This window comes from Panulirus ornatus, chromosome 42 (genome assembly GCF_036320965.1).
Source record: "Panulirus ornatus isolate Po-2019 chromosome 42, ASM3632096v1, whole genome shotgun sequence".
Taxonomy (NCBI): domain Eukaryota; kingdom Metazoa; phylum Arthropoda; class Malacostraca; order Decapoda; family Palinuridae; genus Panulirus; species Panulirus ornatus.
The window spans coordinates 22,275,207-22,302,988 of record NC_092265.1 but is presented as its reverse complement, the minus strand read 5'-3'; the positions used below and the strand labels follow the sequence as shown (position 1 = coordinate 22,302,988).

The following is a 27,782-nucleotide window of genomic DNA, read 5'->3' as shown; positions in this document are numbered from 1 at the left end:
GTCTAGTTGTTCTAAATGTATGTTATAGTTACAATATTTACCAGTGAACCATCGTATTATAATCTTGACTTCGAGATACTGTCCCTACATCAAAATACATTTATAACAACGCGTCTGAATGTATTCTATGTAAGGCAGGACTGTTAGTGGTGTTGTTTAAGTCTGCCCAAGAATAATTTATCTTTTTCTCTACCATTCGTTTTACGTTTGGCTTTCATATTTCTCTGTAATTTCGTATTCAGCTTTGCTAGACTTTATGCTAAGTACAGACATTTGATATGGATATCACATTGTATCCCCATTTCCATTTAGGCTCTGAGTAGGGTACAAGCAATGTCGAAATATCATATATATATATATATATATATATATATATATATATATATATATATATATATATATATATATATATATATATATATAATAATAAAACAATCTGCATTGGTATGATTTACTTCAGCGCTTTAATTGAAGTCTAAACTAAAATTCAGTAATTTGTGCCGTGGAAAAGTGACACTTGATACGCAATAACAGTTTGCTTAAACCTCAGCTGACATAGGTCCAATGTTCTGCCAGTACCAGACATACTGTGAAAACCATTAATTCAAATTGGAGCCAAGCAAATCCGCCCTTATCCAGACAAATATGACAATGTCAATCTAATATGCTATGAAAAGCATTCATATTCTTGATTTTTCTCACAATAATGTTTATGGACTATCATAAATCATTTTGTCACTTCAGAAGCAAGAGATAAATCAACTGATATAACCTCATTCCCAATTTGGCGGCTGCGGTGGCCTCGGAACAATTTCTCATTCGTGTTTCAAGCTGGACTACATAGCCTCAGACCGAACTGGTTTGGGAAGGGCATACAATGCAGTCGCTACACTTTGTGAATTAATCTTAACAATTCCCACTAAGATTGCATCTGTAGAGCGCAGCCTATCACAAGTCCTACGTAATCCAATTATGCCCATGTTCCAACCTTCCTTTCTCACCCACATATACTGACCTTGTCTATTTTTTTCTAAAGCAGGTTGTAACAATTAGTAGTTATCTTCACCGAAACGTCCAACTTAATATAGCTCAAGGGCAAGACAAATTACAAAGCTTAGCCCAGACTCATTCAAATATAAGTATAATTAACGAATCGTTGAGGCAAGCCTCATTTTCATACCAAGGGAATTAATTATTTCCTGCTGAAGCCATGATGACTCCTTGCTAACTACATTTACGATAGCATGTTAAAAAGCATTTTACTTGTTTATTTACAGATAAATCCAAGATAACTAATCATATCTACACTTGAGCGCTAGCAGACAACTAAACCATATTACTTACCTTTGACTTCTTTTCTACCACACGTCGCTGGTAAAGAATAAAACTATACAAACTAACCTAACTTAAGCACACATCAAAAGTTGCTGCTTACCTTAAACAGGAGAGTAAATCTGCTACATTTTTCTATCACTTTAACTTGTTTTTCAAGGTTTAATTCCTGTTCCGATTGTCACTAAGGTCACTGTCAAGCGGCACGAAGGGTTTATGACGTATTAGAATGTCAACAATAACTTTTTTGTCGTTCTATTGACGCCATATAGACCTGAAGAGTTCAATCACAACCAGACTCCAGATTGTTAAAGGCTGGATAAACATGCTGATGGACATAAACAATAGAATATTATCAATTAAGACAATAATCTAGATAACTGCAATCACTTATCACATTTTAATAGCCTTTAACTATGAGATTAAAGGAATCCTCTCTTAAATAAAGATTCAGATTCTTTAACGTCTCTTTGTATACAAAACCCTGACGTCACATCAACACCTTATCGAATTATGAAACAAAATAGACTTAAAGTCTTCGATCCCACGTTTAGATAATTAAAGACCTTTTGTGTGTATTTGAAATCTATTATTGGAAGTTTCTCTCCTCACTTCCTCTATTGGCTTTCCAATCTTATACACGAAGACGAGAGCAGAAAGCGATGACAAGGTACACATGAAATATTGCAAATAAAGGTGGATCTCAGGCCGTACAGAAAGGTATGCTTTGTTCATAAAGGTTCTCATAATTTCTACTTGTTTTCTATCGCTTTACGATATCTAATCCTTCATTTTCCCTCCTTTTAAGCTCCTCTTAGTTATTACTTGCGTATTGTTATTCGATAAGGTATTCAATTAAGTGAGCATTGTTGTTCATAACCTCGTCGTGCTGCTAAAATAAAGGTTTTATCGTCATATCTCTTACGTACAAGATACACCTTTCTTCCTTTTAGCTTGTTTAAAAAAAGATTCGTACTCTTTCATTCCTGGATTATTTTTTCTCCTGTCGTTCATTCAGGGCCTGACCCCACTGGAGTCTTGTATTCGTGACTGGAGACTTGCATAGTCTTGCCAATTACTGGCTTCCAGGTGAGTAATGACTTCACTGTGTAGCCCAGAATATATATATATATATATATATATATATATATATATATATATATATATATATATGTATATATATATATATATATATATATATTTATATATATATATATATATATATATATATATATATTTTTTTTTTCATACTATTCGCCATTTCCCGCGATAGCGAGGTAGCGTTAAGAACAGAGGACTGGGCCTTTGAGGGAATATCCTCACCTGGCCCTCTTCTCTGTTCCTTCTTTTGGAAAATTAAAAAAAAAAAAACGAGAGGGGAGGATTTCCAGCCCCCCGCTCCCTTCCCTTTTAGTCGCCTTCTACGACACGCAGGGAATACGTGGGAAGTATTCTTTCTCCACTATCCCCAGGGATATATATATATACGCTACCTCGCTAACACGGGAGGCCGCCAAAGCTCTCCTGGAACATCTCGCAAAATTTATTTTTTTGTGAAAAAGTTAATCGTTTCTTGTCTCCCCCAAAATTTGTTCGCTTTATTTTGTAGTTGTTTTTTTCTTCTTTATTTCTCAATGGGAATAGATTTTGAAGTAAAGTAGTGCAAGTGAAGGAAATTATTTTTTTCTGTAGTCTAGGTAATCTAGGGTAATTTTTTATTTCATCATTTTTTACTCAATTTACTGGTATGCAATATCTATAATTTGATGAATACCAGTTTTCGTAGCCGAAGATTTTTTTCAACTTCATGTATATATAATTGACATTTTATCTGATTTTTTCCCTTCACAGTTTTAGTACTTTTCGCATATGTTAATAGTTTCCCAAAGCTAAGACAATGAATCTTTAATTTACTATAGCCCAAGAGTTACTTTTTGCTTATTCCTTGATCCCGATTTCTTCCTTATAATTACCTTACCTAGACCTAATCTTTGTATCATTCTTACCCTTTCCTTTGTCTAGATATTTGACATACTCTCATTGCCTAGATCATTTTTAGTAGTTTTTTTTAGCATTCTTATTGTACTCCTATAGCCATTTCTAACATTCCCTTAGCCTGAAAATGCTTTATATAATGAACTCAGCTGAGAAATACATTTTGTATTCCCTCAGCCTATATAATCTATATATTTTTCTGCCGTACGATTTTTCTTTTAACGTATTCTCCCAGAGAATATTCTTATATTGTCAATTTTTTTTTTATGATCTCTAAACCTGTGAATATAGCCTGTTTCTTTTTAATATGATTTCTAAGCCAATGAATATAGCCTATTTCCTTTTAATATGATTTCTAAGCCTATGAATACAGTTTATTTCCTTTTATTATGATTTATGAGCCTATAGATGTAGCCTTTTTTATTATGATTTCTAAACCTGTGAATATAAATTATTCTTTTTAGTGTGGTTTCTAAGCCTATGAATATAGCCTATTTCTTTTTACTATGATTTATAAGCCTATTTTTTATCATGATTTCTAAGCCTATGAATATAGCCTATTTCTTTTTATTCTGATTTCTAAACCTATAAATATTTTTCATAAACCTTATCCTTGAAATGCTTCTCTCATTCCGTTAGATAATGAAAAAAAGTTCTTATTTTCTTAGAGTGGGACAAATTTTTCAATTGATATAAGAATATATATCATATTTCCTTTGGTTAATTGTTTTTTATATTTCATTATCTAAGACATTCTTTGTAACTCTTTCATTTAGGAATACCTTGTAAACTAGGAGAATATATTCTTGTGCTCCCTTCACCTAGGAATATTTTATCTTGTAATCTAGATAACGTTAGATTAATTTATTTCCTTAATCTGGAAATGTTTTCTTTTGTTGCACTGACCAAGGAATATGCTTCATTTTATCTCAGCACAGGGTTTTGTATTTTATGTTGACCTCGGAATATTTCATATGTTCTCTTAACTTAGGATGAATATTACATCCATTTTGCCAAGAATTCATTATATCATCGTATTTTTGATAAAATCTTTGAATTCCATCAATCTGGAAATAGTTTTAAATTCGCTAAGGTTAAATCTAATTTTTTTCTCCTTTGATGTTGCTCCGGCCTTTTATTTTTTTTGTCATAAGACACTTTTATTGCAGGCATATATTTCTTTTTTTTAAGAAATTTAGTGTGTAGTGTACGTAGCTCTTTTTTTTTTTATAGATTAATTCTTTATCATTCATGATCTATGGACTTCGTCACTTGATACTTGCCCTAGTGGAGAGAGAGAGAGAGAGAGAGAGAGAGAGAGAGAGAGAGAGAGAGAGAGAGAGAGAGAGAGAGAGAGAGAGGCATGGATGAGAAAAACTAGGATGGTCGGGCCCGCATCGTGGCGGGTGTAAGTCAGTCAGAGCCAGCCTTTATGAAGACGTCTGATAATGTGGCTCAAGGTATGTATGTGTGAAGATATAAACCGAGAGAGAAATATGGCTTGACCTGGCGAGTGAGCTGTTGAGGGCCTGGCAATGAATGGATGGATGAGAGGAGTTGGATGAGAGGGGGTGGATGAATGACCGCAGTGTCAGAAAGATGGCGTACAGGGTGAGGATGGATGCGTAAATGGTGGATGCGTAAATGGTACGTCCATACTTGGAAGGGTCAGGTTTTGTAGCCTCGCCCACTCACTGGCCGGGGTGATGGAAAGACGGATATCGACCAGGTTAACAGGATGGGATTGAAATTTACTTCCTCATAAATAAAGCAATAAGACGTTGAAGTGGAGATTGAAAAGCGTTTACGTAAATTATTAGTACAATGTTTTAGTTAAACTGTTTGTGATGGAAGCTATGCTCTTTGATGATACTGGTTGACAAGTGAGTAGCGTTCTGTGCTTATATGGGTAACACTGTATACTGGATAAAGATTCAAATTCTTATCCAGCGACAGTGGCAAGCTACCTATGGGAGTTTAGCTGGTACAAAAGTTTCTTTATTCATTATGACGGAGGAAAAGTTTTACGCTGAAAAGGTTATTAATGGGAGCTGACGTGCGCAGGAGAACATGGGAGTGAAAATATGTTGGAACCCCTTAATCAAAGTTTAGAGAAATCTTATTTGATTTTCGTGCTTGTTAATATCTTGTGATTGGGAAAATTATGTAAATGTGTGTGTGTGTGTGTGTGTGTGTGTGTGTGTGTGTGTGTAGGTAACTGCTTGTTATGACCTATTGTGCAGTACGGTGAGGGAGTGCCTTCATGTTATTACCTGTTTGTACAGCATGGTTGGTTAGTTCTCATAGGCCTCATCCCTTGAACTTTTTCACACTTCTCTCTGCTGCTAGCAATAACTTATTTCATTCATCTACCACCAGTTACCTGCTCTTTAAGCGACAAATTAACTCGGTGAATTTATAGATAGGTTCTGGATAGTATCCTACCCTGTCCACACTCAGTTCCTATCATATTTAATATACTATTCCTTGCTTTCCCATAACTTGCAAATGCTGCTTTGCTGTAGACCGCTCATATCTCTTTGCATCAGTAAAATCTTTCTTTTTGATGTCATTTATTGAACACTTTCCTAATCTATATACCCTAGCCTGAGCAAGGTACCCATTATATCGACCGACCGCTAGGGGTAGATGAACAGCTGGGTTGACTGTGGTCCGACTTCCGCAACCAGGATTCGAACCCATGCGCTTGACCCTGGGTGGGTGTTTAAAAACAGGACATGATAATTATTTACTTGTACCAACTTCATAACGATCTTGTCGACTCCATAATATTGCAGAAAAGTTGTTTCAGTTATCGAGAAACGAACGAATATGTTGAGAGAACGAACTGAAAGATATCTGATTTTCTCTGAAGGAAAAAAAATGAGACAATAGGCAGCGCCAGCCACGCGCAGATACCTCTTTTCCGCTTCTTTGTTTTGTTCCACTAATATTCCTTTCCTATAAATCGAAGACCGAGTGCGGCATTCTTCTGTACTTCTTCAAGTTTTTTTTTCTTCATATTTATGCGGTTATTTTGCTGTAAATGACCTTTCTTTTTAAGTAATTTTCTTTTCGTCGTCTGTAATTTTCTAAAGATATTTTCAAGATTTTGCGTCCGCTGTTGAAATATTCGTAATGCAAAGTTCGCGTGAAATCAATGTTATACTTGCAAGTTCGTGTTCGCCTTCCTCGTTTCAGGAGGGAAAATAGAGCCTTACGTTCGTCGAATCTTCCGTGAACCTCTTTGAATAATTGCTGATCATCGTCTCACATGATGGGTGTTTGGGGGATCTAAGCGAAACAGAACCTTATAAAGGTTTCTCATCTCTCGCTTGCGAGAAGTGTGTATCGTAGGAGTGCCTCGTTGTCTTTGTGATCAACGGAAAACTCTAGAGTGTTGGCTAGAGCTTCCTTGCCTGGCCCATATCACGTAGATATGAATGTATCTGTGGTTACCAACCTGAATATCCTAAGAAAAAGCAAATCGTTTGGCCAATTTTACTACAAACTAAAGCGTAGCGATATCCTAAGCTAACCTAATCTGTTGTGCTAGGTAGGTGTCGCTTCATCGTCCCATTTTTACGAAATTCAACATTTCCCACCTCACTTTTCCCTGGATGTAGCTTAAGGGTGAATGAAAGGGAGGGAGGAAGGGAGGGATAAGGCAGGCGTGTATTGGATGAGGATGTCATTTTGCTCTCAGCTTTCTAACTTGTGACGTCAGATCAGTTGTCTTGTGCAGTTGATTAAAAGATTTAAAATGAAGAACAGTAAATATATATATATATATATATATATATTCATATGAGTCTATGGGGAAAATGAGACACTATAAGTTCCCAAGTGCACTTTCGTGTGATAATCACATCATCAGGGAAGACATAAGAGAGAAATATAACAGTCAGTTGATAAAAACAACGAAGAGACGTAGCTAAGGACGCCATTTGGTAAATGTGCGATTGTCCAAGACAGACGAGCGTATCATAAACTTATTATGTGGACAAGGTGAATTGTTTTACAAATTTTATGAACAATAAAGTTATCCAATTTGTATAGACCGTCACTAATATTATGATTATAATTCTCTGTGTATTCAATAATAGAAGATTCAATGATATTTCTCGCGGTAATAGAGTTAGATTTAATAACTGAGATGGCATTACTTCAGTCAATACAATGATCATAGTTTTTAACGTGATTAAACAAGGCATTTGATTCTTGTCCCGTTCTTATACTATATTTATGTTCCGTAAGTTAAGTCTAACAGAAGGATCCTTACCAGTCTGCCCAACATATATATATATATATATATATATATATATATATATATATATATATATATATATATATATATTATTTTTTTTATTATACTTTGTCGCTGTCTCCCGCGTTTGCGAGGTAGCGCAAGGAAACAGACGAAAGAAACGGCTCAACCCCCCCCCCCCCCATACACATGCATATACATACGTCCACGCACGCAAATATACATACCTACACAGCTTTCCATGGTTTACCCCAGACGCCTCACATGCCCTGATTCAATCCACTGACAGCACGTCAACCCCGGTACACCACATCGCTCCAATTCACTCTATTCCTTGCCCTCCTTTCACCCTCCTGCATGTTCAGGCCCCGATCACACAAAATCTTTTTCACTCCATCTTTCCACCTCCAATTTGGTCTCCCTCTTCTCCTCGTTCCCTCCACCTCCGACACATATACCCTCTTGGTCAATCTTTCCTCACTCATTCTCTCCATGTGCCCAAACCACTTCAAAACACCCTCTTCTGCTCTCTCAACCACGCTCTTTTTATTTCCACACATCTCTCTTACCCTTACGTTACTCACTCAATCAAACCACCTCACACCACACATTGTCCTCAAACATCTCATTTCCAGCACATCCATCCTCCTGCGCACAACTCTATCCATAGCCCACGCCTCGCAACCATACAACATTGTTGGAACCACTATTCCTTCAAACATACCCATTTTTGCTTTCCGAGAGAGAGAGAGAGAGAGAGAGAGAGAGAGAGAGAGAGAGAGAGAGAGAGAGAGAGAGAGAGAGAGAGAGAGAGAGAGGATTCAAAATTATGCTGACAAATCTAGACTATAGATAGAATATCAGAGACTGAATGTAACTAACTGTACCACGTAGTCCTAATATTCGTTATCAATTAGATAAAGGCGTTATCCGCAGCGTTGCAGGAGCCTAGTTATAAACTGCGCTACATGTGCAAATATGTCGAAATAACAGTAACACGGGAATAGGCACATTTCCAGACATAGTCACGCTGTTACATTGATAAATTGTAGACATAAAACATGTGTCCAGGTGTATTTTGGAGAGTATTATGGTGACCAACAGCGAGTAGCGCCTAAGCGTCGGTCATTTACAATAGTTGGGGGTTGGTAATGCTGCATGAACGTTATATGGCTGGCCGACCCAACACATCAACGTTGCCCCCGCCACACCGACCATTACCGCATGGTACCTATCCTATGCTCAGTCTGTAACCCCCGCCTTTTTCCCCGGGCCAAGACGTCCTTTTTATATGTTGGGATAATCATACGTGGCCATGATACAACCTATTGACTACATCAGCAGCCGATGGGGTGAGCGTGTGGTTCACAGATTGGAGATAACAAGCAAAGCGTAGTTACGGGGTGCTTTCGGGTTTCGACGCTTCGGTGGTCATTCGAATCCCAACAGCTGTAGAGTTGTGGGTAATATGCAGTTACGCGTCCGTCAGCTGTACACACAATAGTGAAGGTTGGTCGAGGCTAGGCAGTGTCGCGGTACCACACCACTGTATTGTGTCTGATGTTCTAAATACTAGATATCATTAAGGTAAGTAACTGATAGGTACAACGTGAGAGATGCCAGTGCACCGTTTCTGTAAAATACCAACAGTATCGTGATGTCAGTTGGTAAACAACGATCCAAACATAAGTACAAAGACACAGCAGTGAGGCCAGAGGTGAGGAGGGAGAGTTGATGTGTTCTGACGTCATCGTGCACCGTCAACAACTTTCAAAGTATTCGTCGCTGAATTGCTTTTACCTAATTACATACGTGTGTCCACATTCACTGGATATGATACATACCTTTGGGTTCTTCTGTTCTATCTATAATCAAGATTTGTCGGTTTAATTTTGTTATATATATTCCCTGGGAATAGGGGGGAAAGAATACTTCCCACGTATTCCCTGCGTGTCGTAGAAGGCGACTAAAAGGGGAGGGAGCGGGTGGCTGGAAATCCTCCCCTCTCATTTTTTTTTTTTTTTCAATTTTCCAAAAGAAAGAACAGAGAAGGGGGCCAGGTGAGGATATTCCCTCGAAGGCCCAGTCCTCTGTTCTTCACGCTACCTCGTTAACGCAGGAAATGGCGAATAGTATAAAGAAAAAATAATATATATATATATATATATATATATATATATATATATATATATCTTCTTATCTTATACTCTTTGTCGCTGTCTCCCGCGTTAGCGAGGTAGCGCAAGGAAACAGACGAAAGAATGGCCCAACCCATCCACATACACATGTATATACATACACGTCCACACACGCAAATATACATACCTATACATCTCAACGTATACATGTATATACACACACAGACATATACATATATACACGTGTACATAATTCATACTGTCTGCCTTTATTCATTTCCATCGCCACCCCGCCACACATGTAATAACAACCCCCTCCCCCCTCATGTGTGCGAGGTAGCGCTAGGAAAAGACAACAAGGGCCCCATTCGTTCACAGCCAGTCTCTAGCTGTCATGTAACAATGCACTAACTATATTTCCAGATAAAAGGTGGATGTGAATGCTGGAGAAGACAATGTGGCGGAGCAGCGTAGTGGACGGTAACTGACGGGTCACCACCCCATAGTTAGGACGGTGATGGACAGCGGCTAACGTTGATCCCGCCTTACCGTCAATACCCAGACATGGACCCCAACACCCTCCACCACTTCCTGCCCTGACCTCACCTCCGGGTCCACCCTTGCCTCAGCCCTATACAGCGTCAACTCTCCTCCAAAGGTAAGCGTGTATAGTAGCCAGGATTTCAGTGATAACCCTATCTAATTAGGATCCAAGACTAGGCTAGTTTTACTAGTTAGGATAGTTTCTCTAGTTTGGCTTATTTGTCAAGTGACGCTTTTCCCTCCTGGCAACACATAAGCTGACGTGTGATTTTATCTAGCTGACGTTACCAATAGCTTACGAGAGCGAGGCATAAATACGAGCGATTGGGTCGCCGTGCGCTAGGGTGCGTGAAGCGTGTGATCAAATACATCCCCCACAAATTCTTGATGGCATTCCTCGTCTTCCTCCCGCTTTGCCTGTGCCCAGATCCTGGATGGGAAGCGAAGATGTGTTGAGTATGATTCGCTATGAGTCCTTTCTTAACCTGATTGCTCATGTATTAATCATTATCAGTATTCCCTGCACAGGTTTTTGGTAAAATAGCTACCCGTGTTAGGTTGCCGTGGCATCGTGTTGGGAATAATCCTCTTTGTGCCCTACTGAACCTCTTTGCAAAAGTATTAATCAGTATCAGTATTTCCAGCACAGTTTTACTGTAAAATCGTTATCCTTGTTAGGCTGCATTGGACTCGTTAGGTAGGTAATTGGTGGATTGATTGCTTGATGAAGGTGCCATCCAAATGTCCGTATGTTATATAAGCTTCTCGAGACGGAATTTTTGGATCCCTGAAGGAAGATTGTATGGGTACTGCATCTACCTTGCGGGGTATGTGGTTGGATGTGGGTGTGGCTGCCCAAGCAGGAAATTCCGTCCGCTGACGAGAAAGTGCGGCAGGAAAAAGATCGACTACACATTCCTCATGGTCAAGTAATTAAGTAAAAATGCAGGAATAATCGTAAAACGAAACATCGTGTCTCGAATTTCTGATACGCAGGAAACCCAAACTTTGCACTAGTTGTTTCAAACGATGTTGCTCAGTTTTTGATGATGGTTAACTTTCTTCTTGTTCTTCTTCCTATTCTTCTTCTTCTTCTTCTTCCTCCTCTCTTCTCCTTTAATACACCGATTTCATAAAGGGAATATAGGGAGAGCTGCTGTGGTTTACCTAGAGGAGTCCCAACACTAGATTCTGGAAGGGTCGGATGCGTGTGTAGTGTGTGGGCGGGACACAGCGTCCCACACTTGGGATATTTATAATTTCATGACCTGGTGGTGTTCGTTAGCGTGTGTTTACTTTTGTGATCTGGTTACAAAGCTCAGCTTAGCGTGGAAGAGATTGAAAAAGAGTCTGCCCCCATGTAAATGTCAAGGCGAGGTGCCGGGGCTTGATAAACCTTCGCATTTTGGGAACGATGCATTTCTAGAAATTACAATTGACCTGAGCGCAAGCGACATCGACCAGAAGGTTCGCAACTCCGACCTCCTCCGCTGTATTTTCGCCATCGATTCCTGTGGCGTCGAGTGTAAGGGTCGGCCGACTGTCGACTTGCATCACTAAAATCGATCACTCGGAGTGTATTAGGCTAGGTTGGTCTGCTCGCGCTGAGGCCACCGTCTGCGATACAAGCAATTATGAATATGTAGGTAATTTGGCCTCCCAGCTCAGATGGAAGGTGGAGAAATTATCCTCTCGTATCTCGGTCATTCACGACGCATTTGAGGTTGCAGACGACGTGTGTTTACAAAGGGATCGCCTGTATAATGTCAAGGCTTGAGCAAAATTTCCCGGTCAGGGACCCGTTCCTCACGGCTGATCCTCTGTGTTCATGTCATCTGGAAGTGCTGCAAAACTATGATCTTAAGCTCCGACAACGAAAGGAAATGATAAACATGCAGGGATGTTACTTGTGCTGGCAACCGGAGGGTAGCGCTCTTCGTAAAGTTACTTGTAAACCAACAGAGAATCGTAGCGAGTTTCAGATACTTAAGAGCCGCATAAAAATCCCCGCAAAAGGCCATAACCGTATACGATGCCATAATGTCAGACGAAACACTGCAGGTCGGGTTTGTATGTATATACGTGTCTGTTAGAACCACACATGCGCAGTCTTCATCGTTTATGCTGTCGTTGCGCATAACGTCGTTTTCCGGGATGCTTCAGTATGCATGATGGGAGGGTGTGGGTGCTGGCTGTGGCACCAGGTGTCGGTCTGGGAGGAGCGCCATTATCAATATACAGTTAGGGGACTGATGGCCAGAAGGCTCCAGGAGAACTCGTACATAAAATGTATAAACTTGCAGGCGCTTGCTTGCCTCACAGACAGACACCCCTCCTAACGCATGCAAGCACTCGGGAGCGTGACTGTGACACCAAGCACTTTCAAAAGTAAACTGTTTCTCTCCATTTCGCGGGCGCGTCAGAAATAGCCTGCCAGCTACGCTTATTGAATTCAGGTACAGCCCAGGACAGGCAGGAAGGTCTGGAGTTTTCTCAAATTTCCCTGGAAAGAGGTGTCAACGCACAGCTGCCTCAGGTGAGAGGGTCTTGACAGGGCTGTGTGACACTTGGTGCTCGCATGCATTACTGGCAGTGACCCAACATGTCTCGCGAGACGCTTGCTTTTGCCTTCCTCCCCCTCCCCTCGAGTCTCGCATTGCAGTAAATGTTTGGTGGTAATGTGATTCTTTGTTTTTTTAAAGAAGCACAAATATTGTGCCTAACCGTGCATGGACCGCATCTTGTCTGATGATGATTAACTTGTGAAAGTTAATAAAATGTGTAGTTAAGAAAAGACGGTCGTCTGGCATGGGAGATCAGCTGTTCGTCAGACTCGTAAGGTTAGGAGGGGCATTAGCAGTTGCGCTGGCAGAAGCTGCGCTACTGTTCAGCTGTTGAAGGAACACATATTGGACTCCTGTATGAGGCAAGCTGAGAAAGACAAAGTTAGATATTACAGTTTCCAATATTGGAAGTACAACTTCAACTATCCAGCAGTCATTAAGTACAGACCGCATTGAGTTTAACTGTATTTGACTTTTTCTTTTACAGATATGGTGGCATGTTACTTGAAGCAACATCTCTCGTAGATGTAAAAAGGAAAAAAAATACGTAAATCGTTTGTCTTTTACTTACAGTAAAGTCACACATTTAGTTTAGGCCATACACACACACAGTGAGAATGCATGCGGGTTTGGAATCATCTTTAACACCAGAAGATGGTTCAAACTCCTCAGTTGGTGGTTATGATTTGAAATTGACGCCTTAAAGACCCTTGTACTGGAAAAGCCTAAGCCTCAAACAACCATTCACCCAACAGTTCTACTTTAGGACCATGTTTATGTATCATTCACATATATTCAAAACTAATTTCAGGACGTAATGAATGTCAATTTCAGCAATGTGATTACTTAATCACATTATCAGGGTCTGTATCGGACTGAGTCAGTAGTGCGAAACGCTGGCATATATATATCGTATATGATATTCATAGCAACAAAATACTGTCATCAGGTATTGAAGCAAAATCCGTATTTCAAAATGGTCAATATTTTTTTCAATAGAGGGGACAAAATCAAAAGTAAATTGAGAGATGTTGAACCAATATGTCTTTTGATAAAAATTTTAAGGTTCGTGGCATCTCCAGCTTAACCGGTACCCGTCGTGATGGTATGAGAAACTGGTTTAAATATACTTCATATCCGGACAGTTTTTATATACTGTGTGTGTCTGACGTATGGAAAGGAGTCACGCTTAATGACCGTAACTGTTGAAAGCCGTTAAATCCATCAACATAAACACATCGTATGTCTGGCTTTATGGGTGCGGCGGAGGACGCATCGTAAACGGAAGTTACGTCCAGGATAGAAAATCTGACTTGCTGATAATTACGTATCGCGGCAATTTGATAAGGCAATTTGATGCTGTAGCCTCTCTGTCTACCCCCGGATTATGTCTGTACTTAACTTTAGAAAAAAATAAAAACTTTACAACCCTTCAGCAGACAGTACGACATTTGGGCCTGATGGCATTGCCTTTCGTCTGAGTTGGAGTAGTGTGTTCCAAAGCCAAGGGTCATCATCTCTTCGTGCTCAAGGGTCGTAACGTTGTGAAGCAGATCACCAGATGACACTCTGGATGTGCCTCACAGCAGCTGGTTCAAGTCATGGTCGGCAAGATTGTCTTTAGGATATGATTTTGGTCTTTTTCTGTGGAATTATGAAACCCAGTGCTGCTCAGGAATACGCTTTCACCAGAAAGCTTGAGGGTTTCTGCTGCTTTTCAAGGCTTACCCAAGATCCATCATGTACTGATATCAGTAGTTCGCGAGGCGGGCAGTACGAGTGCGAGACTAGGTGTTGTCAGCAAGGAGGGCAGTATGAGTGCGAGCGTAGGTGTTGTCAGCAAGGCGGGCAGTATGCCTGCGAGACTAGGTGTTGTTAGCAAGGCGGGCAGTATGCCTGCGAGACTAGGTGTTGTTAGCAAGGCGGGCAGTATGAGTGCGAGCGTAGGTGTTGCAAGGCTGTGGACACTAAGAGCGCGAGCTTAGTAGGAACATTATTCCCAATCTTGGACCATAGTTACGTCACATTTCCTCTCCGTCGTGCTAGGCTGATGTTCTGTATTCCACATTCGTACGTTGCTGACCCGTGTGCCGTCCACCTCCCTCTCCGTTAATCCTGGTTTTGGGAGATGCTGACATGGTATCACTCCCAGTTTGGCGAGGATGATGTCACATTAATCCAGGTTTGGGTGAAGCCCTAGGTCGCATCACTCCTCTTTGGTCCAGCAGGAGTTTCAGGGAGTTAAGTAACGGGGACAGATTTCTTAACCTGTGGAGAGGCACCTTCGTATTGAGATGATTTCAAGAAGAAAGAAAAGAAAAAAGAATAACAGCAGAGCTCCATGATTCGGGATGTTTGGACGTTTTCCCTGATCGTATAATCTTTCTCATAAACCCTTTTCACGAGAACTGTTTGTTTACACTCTTGCCGTTAACGGGAAGGCAGAGGAGGTGGAGGGAAAGAGGGATGCACTGCTTTGAAAAAAGTTTGGTTCTTCCCCAGTGACGCATACGTGGAACGCCCAGTGGTGGCAGATAGCACTGCCGGGCCAAAGATCACAGAATCTCTCTCTTTCAAAAATTGCACTATATATATATATATATATATATGTATATATATATATATATATATATATATATATATATATATTATATATATATATATATATATATATACATGGTAAACATGTCATTGGACAATCACATGTTTACCAAATGGCGTCCTAGCTTCGTCTCTTCGATGTATATCAACTGACTGTTATATTTCTATCTTGTGTCTCCCCTGATGATGTGATTATTACACGAAAGTGCACTTGGGAACTTATCGTGTTTCATTTTCCTCTTGGACCCATAGGAATATATATATATATATATATATATATATATATATATATATATATATATATATATATATATATATATATATATATATATATGTACACACTCGTGTCACCAACTGCCGTGGTCTGCAGGTGTCGCGAAGATATCATTCAAGAAGCAGGTAGGTGTATTCCAAGCTCACAAGTCTCGTATAAAGTGAGGGGCATCAGGTAATTCATACGTGAGGTTGAGATCGTGCTGATAATAGGGTGAGCAGCTGGTTATCAAGCCTTCTTCATCATCTCGACACGTAGCGCATATATAAGGCTGGATGTTCCTTGTGAATGATGACCAGGTAATGGAAGACTTTTATTGAGTATGGTTATTGATACCATGTTTACTATTTGTGTCAAGAGTTGTACGGCTATTGATACCATGTTTATTGTTTGTGTCAAAGGTGTTTGGTCAATAGATATTGCATGAATACTAATGATCATATTTTTTTTTACACTAAAGTATGTTACGGGAAGCAGGGCAACGAATGTATGATATGCAAAATGATCATCAAGTTGATGAATAATGTTAAGTTCGACGCGTTTGATGTGGGTTATGGTTTGGTGCCCCCCTTAAAAAAATTTTTTTTTTTTGTACATGTTGATATGCAGCCAGCCTCATTGCTAGCTGGGCTGGTGCACGGGCCTGTTGGTTGGTTGGTCGGTTGACCATTTCCTCTTTAGGCCCATCGACTGGGAGGGTCGTTAAGGCCTCAGTCATATTGTGTGCGTTATTCATTAACTGCTTTAAACAGTTTTCATTTTTTGTTGCCGTGCTCTGGAAATGATGTGTCATCCTGCTTATGTCGAAGTCGTTGATATTAGCTCGAGCACGATGACTTAACTTCCAGTGTACGATGACTTAACTTCCAGAGTACGATGACTTAACTTCCAGAGTACGATGACTTAACTTCCAGAGTACGATGACTTAACTTGAGTACGATGATTTTACTTCTTGAGTATGTCGACTTAACTTCTTGAATACGATGACTTTACTTCTTGAGTACAACGACTTTACTTCTTGGGTACAATGAGTTAACTTTTTGAGTACAAAGATTTTACTTTTCAAGTACGACCACTTAACTTGAGTACGATGGTAAGCCATTGATTTCGATGACTTACCTTCGTGAGTACGATGCTTCAGCAGCCTTGATACGTCGTCTTCTCGACTCTTGGGGTCGTCTTACCGATAGGTTGGTGTCGTCCTATTCAGGAGATGAAGTCGTTGAGCTGATGTGGTTACCTCGTCGTTCTCAAGGCATTAAGTCGTCTTCCCAAGGGATTTTCAGTAATCTTGAAGGGTTGAGTCGTTCTCAAGGGATTAAGTCGTCTTCCCAAGGGAGTTGTGTCGTTCTTAAAGAGGTAGATTGTTCTTCTTAAGGAGTTGAGTCGACATTCTAAGCAGCCGTTCTCAAGTATTTAAGCTGTTCTTCAGGAGCTAAGAAGCTGTACCACTGTACTACTGGTGATGTAACCCAGCTAACTAATTGTTAATAGTAGCAGTGTTTGGAGCTGTCGATCCATCCTTGGTCGACCAGTCTACCTACATTAGTCGTAGGTCGACCAACCATCCCTTCATATCCCCGCTGTTAACCTCCTGGCTACTGACTTATCAACCTCCAGTACCTAACCTTCAACCTCATTTCAGAATCTACCCACGGGGTTGTCGACCATCCCCTCCCACATGTTACCGGCTTCGTCTCTTACACGAAAACCCATATTTTCTTCGCGTAGTTTTAAAGTGAATTGTTATGTATGTATCGGAAATGATCGTGGGCTTGTTGAAGATAATCGAGGCGGTATCTTTCCTCCCCGTGATGTTCAAAGATATGGCAAAAGAGGAAGAGAGAAGAAGGAATGTGGGGACGTCAGTATTCATAAGGCAAGGGCTGCCAGGGGGGGGGGGGGGGGGAGAGGGATTGATCCAGTGTATTGGCTGGACAATCCGACAGGCTATAGAGTGGAGGGGAGAAGCCCCCCTGCTCTCACCCCGGCCCTCCTCACCCGCTGCCAAACCTCACCCCTCCCTCCCGCACCCCGTCCACACTCCCCAGCCTCCCGCGCTCACAGCCCTCCGACAACAGAGGCTCCTTCACCCCGCTCACATCCGCACCCCGCCCGCCCACTCCCCAGCTTCCCGCGCTCACAGCCCACACCCCAGCCTCTGGCGTCCGAACGCATCAGAACGCAGCCCCGCTCCTCCCTCACTCCCTCTCCGAGCCTCGCTCCCTCATTTTCATAACCATACATATTTCCCGTATCCCGTATCCCTCCCCCATAACCTCATGTATCTATAACACTTCCCCGCGCCACGGGCGGCCTCCTCCAGGAGGGAGATAACGGGGAAGGGCAAATTACCTCAATATCATCACCTGTTTTCCGCCGTTGTGTTAGCTGGCATTTTGCCTTCCGTGTGTGTGTGTGTGTGTGTGTGTGTGTGTGTATGTGTGTGTGTAGAGTGGGGGGGGGGGGTGAGTGAGGCCGGGCCAGGCCTGGGGCCAAGCAGCTCGGCCAAGGTGATTCTCTATCTGTCCATCTATCTCCGCCGGAGCGCGGTAAATATTGGACCCATCGCTTCCTCCGCTCTGCTCCCGCTGCCAGAGCTCGGTCGTAAGCACACTTGTTATCATCACCTGGGGATATCCCCCCTTCATCTGTCTCGGACACCACCTGCAGGAGGAAAGGGGGCCTGGGGGCGGGCTGGGGTCTCTGCTCCTCACCATCCTGGGGGGGGGGGGGGGGAGTTCCCCCCTGCTTCTCACCCTCCCTCTGGCCCGTCCCTCTCCCTCTCTCTCTCTCCCCTCCCTACACAACTCTCATCGCCATCTATCACCCCCCCTCCCTTCCCCAGTAAACACCCCACTCTAGGTTTGTGTCTCGCCCTCACCACCTGTTTTATCTCCCCAGACCAACATCATCCCTCCCTTCCCCCTCCCCCAAACACATCCGTTACACTGTCACCTCTCTATACTCCCAGCACCGTGTTACTAAACAGTTACGTCGACTTGGTTACGTCGACTTGGTTACGTCGACCTGGTTACGTCGACTTGGTTACGTCGACTTGGTTACGTCGACTTGGTTACGTCGTCTTGATTACGTCGTCTTCGTTACGTCGACCTGGTTACGTCGTCTTGGTTACGTCGTCTTGGTTACGTCGTCTTGGTTACGTCGACTTGGTTACGTCGTCTTGGTTACGTCATCTTGGTTACGTCGACTTGGTTACGTTGTCTTGGCACAGTTCCTCTTTAACGCGTGTAACATGTTACAGTACAAGAGGCGTAGCCTGGCCTGACCTCCTCTTAGACGGTCATTGTAACCCTCACCTTTGACCCCATCCTGTACTTCGTGCTCTCTCTCTCTCTATCTCTCTCTCTCTCTCTCTCTCTCTCTCTCTCTCTCTCTCTCTCTCTCTCTCTCTCTCTCTCTCTCTCTCTCTCTCTCTTTCTCTCTCTCTCTCTCTCCTCTCCTCTCCTCTCCTCTCCCTCACCAGCAGCCCGGGCGAGAGGCTGCAGTCACTCTCACCTCATACCTGCCCTAGGCATCATGGGTTTCCCTCACCCCTCATAGTCTTCCTACACCACATCATGAGTTACCCCTTACCCTCATAATCTCCCCACACCACATCATGGGTTTCCCCTCACCCTCATAGTCTTCCCACACCACATCATGAGTTACCCCTCACCCTCATAGTCTTCCCACACCACATTATAGGTTTCCCCTCACCCTCCCCACACCAATCATGGGTTTCCCCTCACCCTCATATTCTTCCCACACCACATCATGGGTTTCCCCTCACCCTCATAGTCTTCCCACACCACATCATGGGTTTCCCCTCACCCTCATAGTCTTCCCACACCACATCATGGGTTTCCCCTCACCCTCATAGTCTTCCAAACCACTCATTCGCGTGACTGTATCCATGGCATTTTTTTTTCTAATTCAAAAGGTTTCTAAGAGAATTAGAATAGAAACGAAAAGAGCGATTGTCTTTTTTTTTTTCTTTTCGTTGGCGGGACATTGGTATTCAACTTCCTTTTCAGAAGAGCCTTTCATTATCATGTTTACATATGTAACGTCTCGCATATACCGTGGCTTTGGCTCGTCGAAATGAGATCCCGTCTGGAGGGTTGCCACAAAGTCCACCGTCAGGAGGGTTGCCACAGAGCAGACCACCGTCAGGAGGGTTGCCACACAGCAGACCACCGTCAGGAGGGTTGCCACACAGCAGACCACCGTCAGGAGGGTTGCCACAGAGCGGACCACCGTCAGGAGGGTTGCCACAGAGCGGACCACCGTCAGGAGGGTTGCCACAAAGACCATCCTCAGGAAGGTTGCTGCAGAGTAGACCACCGTCAGGTGGGTTGCCATAGAGCAGACCACCGTCAGGAGGGTTGCCATAGAGTAGACCATCGTCAGGAGGGTTGCCATAGAGCAGATCATCGTCAGGAGGGTTGCCATCGAGCAGACCACCGTCAGCAGAGTCATCACAGAGCAGGCGCCCCTCAGGAGAATCGCCTCAGACCCCAGAAAACATACCTGAGCACCAGAGGTTCGCAGCTGTCACTGGAAATTCATTAGACACATGACCTCAGGAAGGTCTTCCCAGAACAATATCTTAGATAAGAACTACATTGTTAAAGGAGGGCGTCCTTCCTTTCTCCGTGCGTCCGAGCGCGCTTCAGGTGCTGTGTCCACGACAATGTGTGGTGAACAAGTACATTTGTTAGAGGAGGGCGTCCTTCCTTCCTCCGTGCGTCCGAGCGCGCGTCAGGTGCTGTGTCCACGACAGTGTGTGGTGAACAAGTACATTTGTTAGAGGAGGGCGTCCTTCCTTCCTCCGTGCGTCCGAGCGCGCGTCAGGTGCTGTGTCCACGACAGTGTGTGGTGAACAAGTACATTTGTTAGAGGAGGGCGTCCTTCCTTCCTCCGTGCGTCCGAGCGCGCGTCAGGTGCTGTGTCCACGACAACGTGTGGTTCTTGGTGTGTCGCGTCTCACTCACCAGCCCTTGCCACCACCAGAGGGGCTGCGGAGAAGCTCTGAGAAGAGGGAGATAGTATAGCATGCGGGGCGGGTAGAAGTCCTGGTAGAGAGGGGGAGGGGGATTTGGTTGGTACAGGTTGGTTGTGAAGTATTGGAAGAACATGAATGGTTAGCGTGGGTCAGGCACTAGGTTGTGGCAGTGAACGGCTAAGTGCAGAAGCCTGGATCAGGCTGCACCCGAGTGAGGAGTGAGCCAGCTCTTGCCTCACTGTGAGGTCGAGCGAGATGGGTACTTCCGCCACGCTAGGTCTTCGCCTGCCTCGCCACGCTACGTCTTCGTCTGCCACGCCACGCTACGTCTTCGCCTGCCACGCCACGCTACGTCTTCGTCTGCCACGCCACGCCAGAGGTCTTCGCCTCTCACGCCACGCTACGTCTTCGTCTGCCACGCCACGCTGCGTCTTCGCCTACCACACCACGCTGCATCTTCGCCTGCCACGGGCCCCTTGCCTCGCCGAAGCCCCCGCTCTCGCTTCTTAGACAAACATAGGAGACGCCGCTAGGTAACCCTGCCCTGGTTGTATGGAGGCGGGTAAGATGGTAATTCAGGTTCAGACAATGGCCTCGGGATGTTGGTAGCAACAGCTTCAATGCCAACAGGTATAAGGTTGACTTGGTGTTTCATATCTTCATCTTTCCCGTATTTTCCATTCTCATCCGTATTTTCCATCTTTTTTTTTCTTTCCCCCGTATTTTCCTTACACCAACTTGCCGTCCATGGCGCTGATACCGTCCATCATACGGTGGCCAGGGGCAGGGCCCTCAGCGCACGCGTCACGGAATAAACACTACATCCTCCTGATGGGGGAGCGTAGATATATGACGTCGCACCCCGGCCAGCAGCAGTCCCAGCATGGCGTCACACCCCGGGCAGCGTCAGTCTCAGCATGACGTCACACCCCGGCCAGCGTCAGTCTCAGCATAGACGTCACACCCCGGCCGGGTGACGGAGACCCGACACGAGACAAGAAAGGTTCGAATCTTTCCACGAGACATTTGTGGATGGGAATGACACCCGGAGATCGGCGTCTGTGACCTTCAATAGACCATTAGGGTGGAGAGAGGAGGGGGCCAGCTGTGGGGTCACAGCTGTGGCGGGAGGACAGCAGATGTCTGTTGAACAGCTGTGACGGGAGGACAGCAGATGTCTGTGGAACAGCTGTGGTGGGAGGGTAGCAGATGTCTGTTGAACACCCGTGAGGCGAGAGGACAACAGAGGTCTGTTGAACACCTGTGGCGGGAGGACAACAGATGTCTGTTGAACAGCGGGGTGGGGCACCTGTCATGACACTACAGCAGGGTCACACGACCGTCATGCCAAAATGACAGCAGCGCCAAATATTCCCATATGATTACAGTGGCTTTTTTTTTCCCCCGTGTTGCCGCGCGTGACACCAAGCATTTTATGAATGTCATACATCATTAAATATCGCACATTGTATCCCCATGTTCATTTGCATAATGACATGAAGATTTGATTTAAATTAGAGAAAATGAACCAGGGCGGACTGTAATTAGATTGCAATTAGCATAATGTTTAGAATGAGTGCAACAATAATGTTCAATGACCTCCTTTGTATGCTGAAGGTAATATATATATATATATATATATATATATATATATATATATATATATATATATATATATATATATATATATATTCCCCTCTCATTTTTTTTTTTTTTTTTTTTTTTTTTTTTCCAAAAGAAGGAACAGAGAAGGGGGCCAGGTGAGGATATTTCCTCAAAGGCCCAGTCCTCTGTTCTTAACGCTACCTCGCTAATGTGGGAAATGGCGAATAGTATGAAAGAAAAAAAAAATATATATATATATAGCATAATGCTCTCCAACAGCAAGGATTCGAACCCTGTAACATTTACGAGGTAGGTGGGTATGCTAACCACTCGGCTATGCCGCCCATGATGGGGAAATGGCTGTTGGATTTATGGACAATTATAGCCCAGTGGTCAGAAGAGCACCCAGGTACCAAGCAAATGGTCCGAGGTTCGAATCCTGGCTGTAGGAGGGAATTATGTGTTCTATAAACATAGCGCGTTACACATCTCCCAGCTTCGTTCTTGCAAGCAGTCGTCCATATGCTTTCTGGTTATCTCTTCCAATGTTTAACAGACCCCACACTCGAGAAATGGCCTGGTCTGTAGCGCAGCCCGATTCCCCAGATCTCCTCTCTTAAAGATGAACACGATATGGGCCAATTCGCCCACATTCTCCTCCTTGGCAGGTCAGCCTCCTCCAGCGAGATAGTGACCGATATCTCAAAAGGGTCTGTCAGGCGTATCTCTACACACTTTATCAACTCATGTGGGGAAGACTTCATCAGGATAGATGAACCTTGTATTGGTCAAGGCCCCTTATTAATCTTCTTGTGTCTTTCCTTGTACATCAGTGCATCGCAAGACCTCCTCCCTCTCCACTCCATCTTGCTGGTGTCTGGGCTTTCGTGTGGAAACGCCTTTTATCCCGTTGTTTTTGTTCGTCAGATATCTATGCGTCATCTACCACAACTCTTCTGTCTAAATCCTATAGCATGATTGGCTGGTCTTCACACGACTATTTAATCCAAATGAATTTATGTAAAGGATTTGAATTGCTTCTTGCCTTGTCCAACATATTGTTTTCACAGATTCTCCCCTCCTCCTTGCTCCTTTATACCTTCCAATTGCTATATCTTTTCCACAAGACAGTCTTAAACCCCTTTTGTTTTTTTGACGTCATCTACTGAACCATATTTATCTCTTCTAACTTTTCTATCTGTTTATGGCTAAAGTTTACCCATGTTCTAACTCTTTCTGTGTAGATATCATAGACCCTTCCACCAGGCTGATTTATATCATGGCCCTGGAACTCCACACGTCTCGGATTATATACACAAGAAGAAAAAAATTAATGTCGAGTTCTGTCATTCTCACTTTTATATCTCTCTACCTCAAGAAGTCTGGTTGCGTTTCTGATCATGCAATATTTTGATCAGCCCCGTCATGTCGCACTCATGCACTGCATGATCATTTGTCCATTCGGTCTCTCGTATCTCATGTCACCCACGTCTATGCTACTGTGTTGCAAAGATCTCAGCATCAACGTCTGTGCTACTGTGTGCAAAGATATCAACGTCTGTGCTACTGTGTGCAAAGATATCAACGCCTGTGCTCCTGTGTGCAAAGATATCAACGTCTGTGCTACTGTGTGCAAAGATATCAACGCCTGTGCTCCTGTGTGCAAAGATATCAACGTCTGTGCTCCTGTGTGCAAAGATATCGACGTCTGTGCTACTGTGTGCAAAGATATCGACGTCTGTGCTCCTGTGTGCAAAGATATCGACGTCTGTGCTCCTGTGTGCAAAGATATCAACGTCTGTGCTTCTGTGTGCAAAGATATCAACGTCTGTGCTTCTGTGTGCAAAGATATCAACGTCTGTGCTACTGTGTGCAAAGATATCACCGTCTGTGCTACTGTGTGCAAAGATATCAACGTCTGTGCTACTGTGTGCAAAGATATCAACGTCTGTGCTCCTGTGTGCAAAGATATCGACGTCTGTGCTTCTGTGTGCAAGGCTAAGGTCTCGTAATGATGGTTCATCAGCCTCACGCTGGATCATGTATGCTCAGTGACGTCCTGTTGTAGATCGTCCCCCTGTGTACACTCGTAGCACTCCCTGAACGTGGCTCGTTCAACGTCTCTGCACACTTCTGTAGCACGTGGCTCGTGCACGTGGCTCGTTCATCGTCTCTGCATACTTCTGTAGCACGTGGCTCGTTCAACGTCTCTGCGCACTTCTGTAGTAAGTGGCTCGTTCATCGTCTCTGCATACTTCTGTAGCACGTGGCTCGTTCAACGTCTCTGCACACTTCTGTAGCACGTTGCCCGTTCAACGTCTCTGCACACTTCTGTAGCGCTTGCCTCGTTCAACGTCTCTGCACAATTCTATAGCACGTGGCTCGTTCAACGTCTCTGCACACTTCTGTAGCTCTTAGCTCGTTCAACGTCTCTGCACACGTCTGTAGCGCTTGGCTCGTTCAACGTCTCTGCACACTTCTGTAGCACGTTGCTCGTTCAACGTCTCTGCACACTTCTGTAGCACGTGGCTCGTTCAACGTCTCTGCACACTTCTGTAGCACGTGGCTCGTTCAACGTCTCTGCACACTTCTGTAGCACGTGGCTCGTCCAACGTCTATGCACACTTCTGTAGCACGTGGCTCGTTCAACGTCTTTGCACGCTTCTGTAGCACGTGGCTCGTTCAACATCTCTGCACACTTCTGTAGCACGTGGCTCGTTCAACGTCTCTGCACACTTCTGTAGCACGTGGCTCGTCCAACGTCTGTACACACTTCTGTAACACGTGGCTCGTTCAACGTCTATGCACACTTTTGTAGCACGTGGCTCGTTCAACGTCTCTGCACACTTCTGTAGCACGTGGCTCGTTCAACGTCTTTGCACACTTCTGTAGCACGTGGCTCGTTCAACGTCTCTGCACACTTCTTTAGCACATGGTTCGTTCAACGTCTCTGCACACTTTTGTAGCACGTGGCTCGTTCAACGTCTTTGCACACCTCTTTAGCACGTGGCTCGTTCACCGTCTTTGCACGCTTCTTTAGCACGTGGCTCGTTCAATGTCCCTGCACGCTTCTGTAGCTCATAGCTCTTTCATCTCTGCACACTTCTGTAGCTCATGGCTCGTTCAACGTATGTGCACACTTTCTCAGCGCTTGTTTTGTAATCCCATTGTATTGTACGGGGAGGGGGTTGTACACCCGTGATGGCCCAGGCCTTTGAACATCATTACCATATATCTTTTTAAGTTTATATATGCCGTCTGCATCAACCAGGTCCTCACTGACTCTATTTCATTCACCCACCAACTCTTAGACTTATAAAAGTACTTCTTTACACTTTTTTTTTAACATGTTTCTTGCGTCACTTCATGTTATGTCCTCAGACCTTGTGTGTATGTGTGTGTGTGTGTGTGTGTGTGTGTGTGTGTGTGTGTGTGTGTGTGTGTAGGTGTCCCCAGGAGGTGCCCTCGGTGCCTCACCTACGCGGATGTGGCACCTTGGGGTCCCTAGAGCCAATATTGATTTTAAGGACGCCTCGGACGGTGAGCCAGACCGTACCACCTCCCTTGGTCATCTCACCAGCCTGTGGGTCTGCCTTGGACCTGGTCTGTCTGCTGCGTTTCTGGGCTGGTCTGAATCCCCTGCTGTGGTCCGGGTCTTAAATATTTAAGCTGGTCTTTGGTCTCTGGGTCTTTAGTTCCTGGTGTAGGTCCCTGGTCCCCTGGAGTAATCATGGCATTTTTGAATTGGTTTGGTTGATCCTGTGTTATGGTCGGCTTCTCGGTAGCCAGCTTGACCTGTGTGGGGGTGGTATTGGCTCCAGTACTGATCTAAACCTCTTGACTCGCCTCGGCTACATTAACGGCCCAAGCGTTTCAGATTGGCGTGGTCTGCAGTGGTGGGCCCGAATGTGTGCATCGCTCTCTGGCCGCATTGGTCTGAGCCTGGATTGGTCTGCCTCCACCTTCGTGTCTTGGATTTCTGTGGTGGTCTGAATGTCTGAGTGTGGAGGAGGACGCTGGAATGTTGTGGGCTTCCGTGGTATGGTCGAATTACCCTTGATTATTTACGTTGTTGAGATGGTCTTTGGTCTCTTTAGCACTCTGGTCTGTGAAGCAGTGTGTAACCTCGGCGTTGGTCTATCTGTGAAGCCGGTCTGTACCCCTGTGATGGTCTGTTGTCTACAGCGTTGTGGTCTGGTAATCCTCCTGGGCTGTCTTGGACCTCCGTTCTGGGTCTTGCTTTCAACAATGGTCCGCGTCTCTGTAAGGAGTTTGGGCCTGGGTAGTGGTCTTGTCTTGTGGTTCGGGGTCTGTGTAAGGGAGTGGACCATGTCCCCGAGTTATGGTACTCGCCACCCAGCGTCTGGAGGAGTGAGGGGTGAGGGGTAGGACCTGGGCGGGAGGGTGAAGATTAGGAAGGTAAGGAGGTGAGGTTTTAGGCTTTACCGGTGGGATGCGCCCTCCCTCACCAGGTGAACCTCACACCTGCCTCCTCCTCCTCCTCGTCCTCCTCCTCCTCCTCCTCCTCCTCCTCACTTCATCTCATTATTTCTTTCACTGGCGCGAGACGATGTTCATTACCGATGGCTGTATGTGTTGGGAGGAGGGGTCGCCCACCTGGTACCCCCTGCCCATTTGCCAAATGGTTTCCACCCAGCGCTGAGCTGTACCCGACCCAGCAAGCCTTCGAACCGGGGGCGTCTTGCGGCGCCCTGACACGTGATGACGTCGTCTTGCGACACCCTGACACGTGATGACGTCGTCTTGCGACACCCTGACACGTGATGACGTCGTGCTGTGGCACCCTGATACGTGACGTCATGTGGGGCAACACGTCACGTGATTCGGTAATAAAAGTCTGCGCGACTCTCGTCCCGGAGGGAATGATTTCTCGTCCGCGCCGCGCCCCTCACACACACACACACCCCCGCCATACCTAACTTGGCCCGTCGCTCTTTTGTCAACTTCCCACGCGGGGAGGTGGGATGGCATGAGATTGGGGCTCCTAATCCTATTCCTCCCAATCGACGGGCAAATTACTCTCCTCGAGCCTGGGCGGCGCTCAGGCTGGAGGGGTCGCCTCCTGTGTGTTCCTCACATCCACCCGCTCCGCCTCCCTCCCCGCCCGCGCTGATTGTGTTTACATCCTTCGTTTGCCGAGGGCGTCCCTCCGGGGGTGGTTCGAGCCCCCGAGGGGGACCGCTGACATTAAGGAATCACAGATGATATTGTGTCGGGAGAGAGAGAGAGAGAGAGAGAGAAAGAGAAAGAGAGAGAGAGAGAGAGAGAGAGAGAGAGAGAGAGAGAGAGAGAGAGAGAGAGAGAGAGAGAGACCCGCGGTAAACTGCAGTAAACTGATTTGTAAACTTTTTTTTATGGTTCCCCGAAGCTCCCCTGAGCACGACCGCTACGACCCCCCCTTTGGCACATGACGATCGGGGTCTTTGGTACGATC

At 44.6% G+C, this 27,782-nt stretch overlaps 1 protein-coding gene across 3 annotated transcripts in view; it reads left to right on the top strand.

The window, feature by feature from the left end:
* The window catches only part of LOC139761965 (uncharacterized), a 247,630-nt gene that overhangs the window by 19,107 nt on the left and 200,741 nt on the right, over positions 1-27,782 (top strand). For 2 of the 3 annotated variants that reach the window (XM_071686695.1, XM_071686694.1), the window contains exon 2: positions 10,156-10,390. The gene's annotated coding sequence lies outside the window, so the exon portion shown is untranslated. Of the gene's footprint in view, positions 1-9,102; positions 9,182-10,155; positions 10,391-27,782 lie in introns of those variants that run through there. The other variant, XM_071686696.1, reaches the window with a different exon arrangement.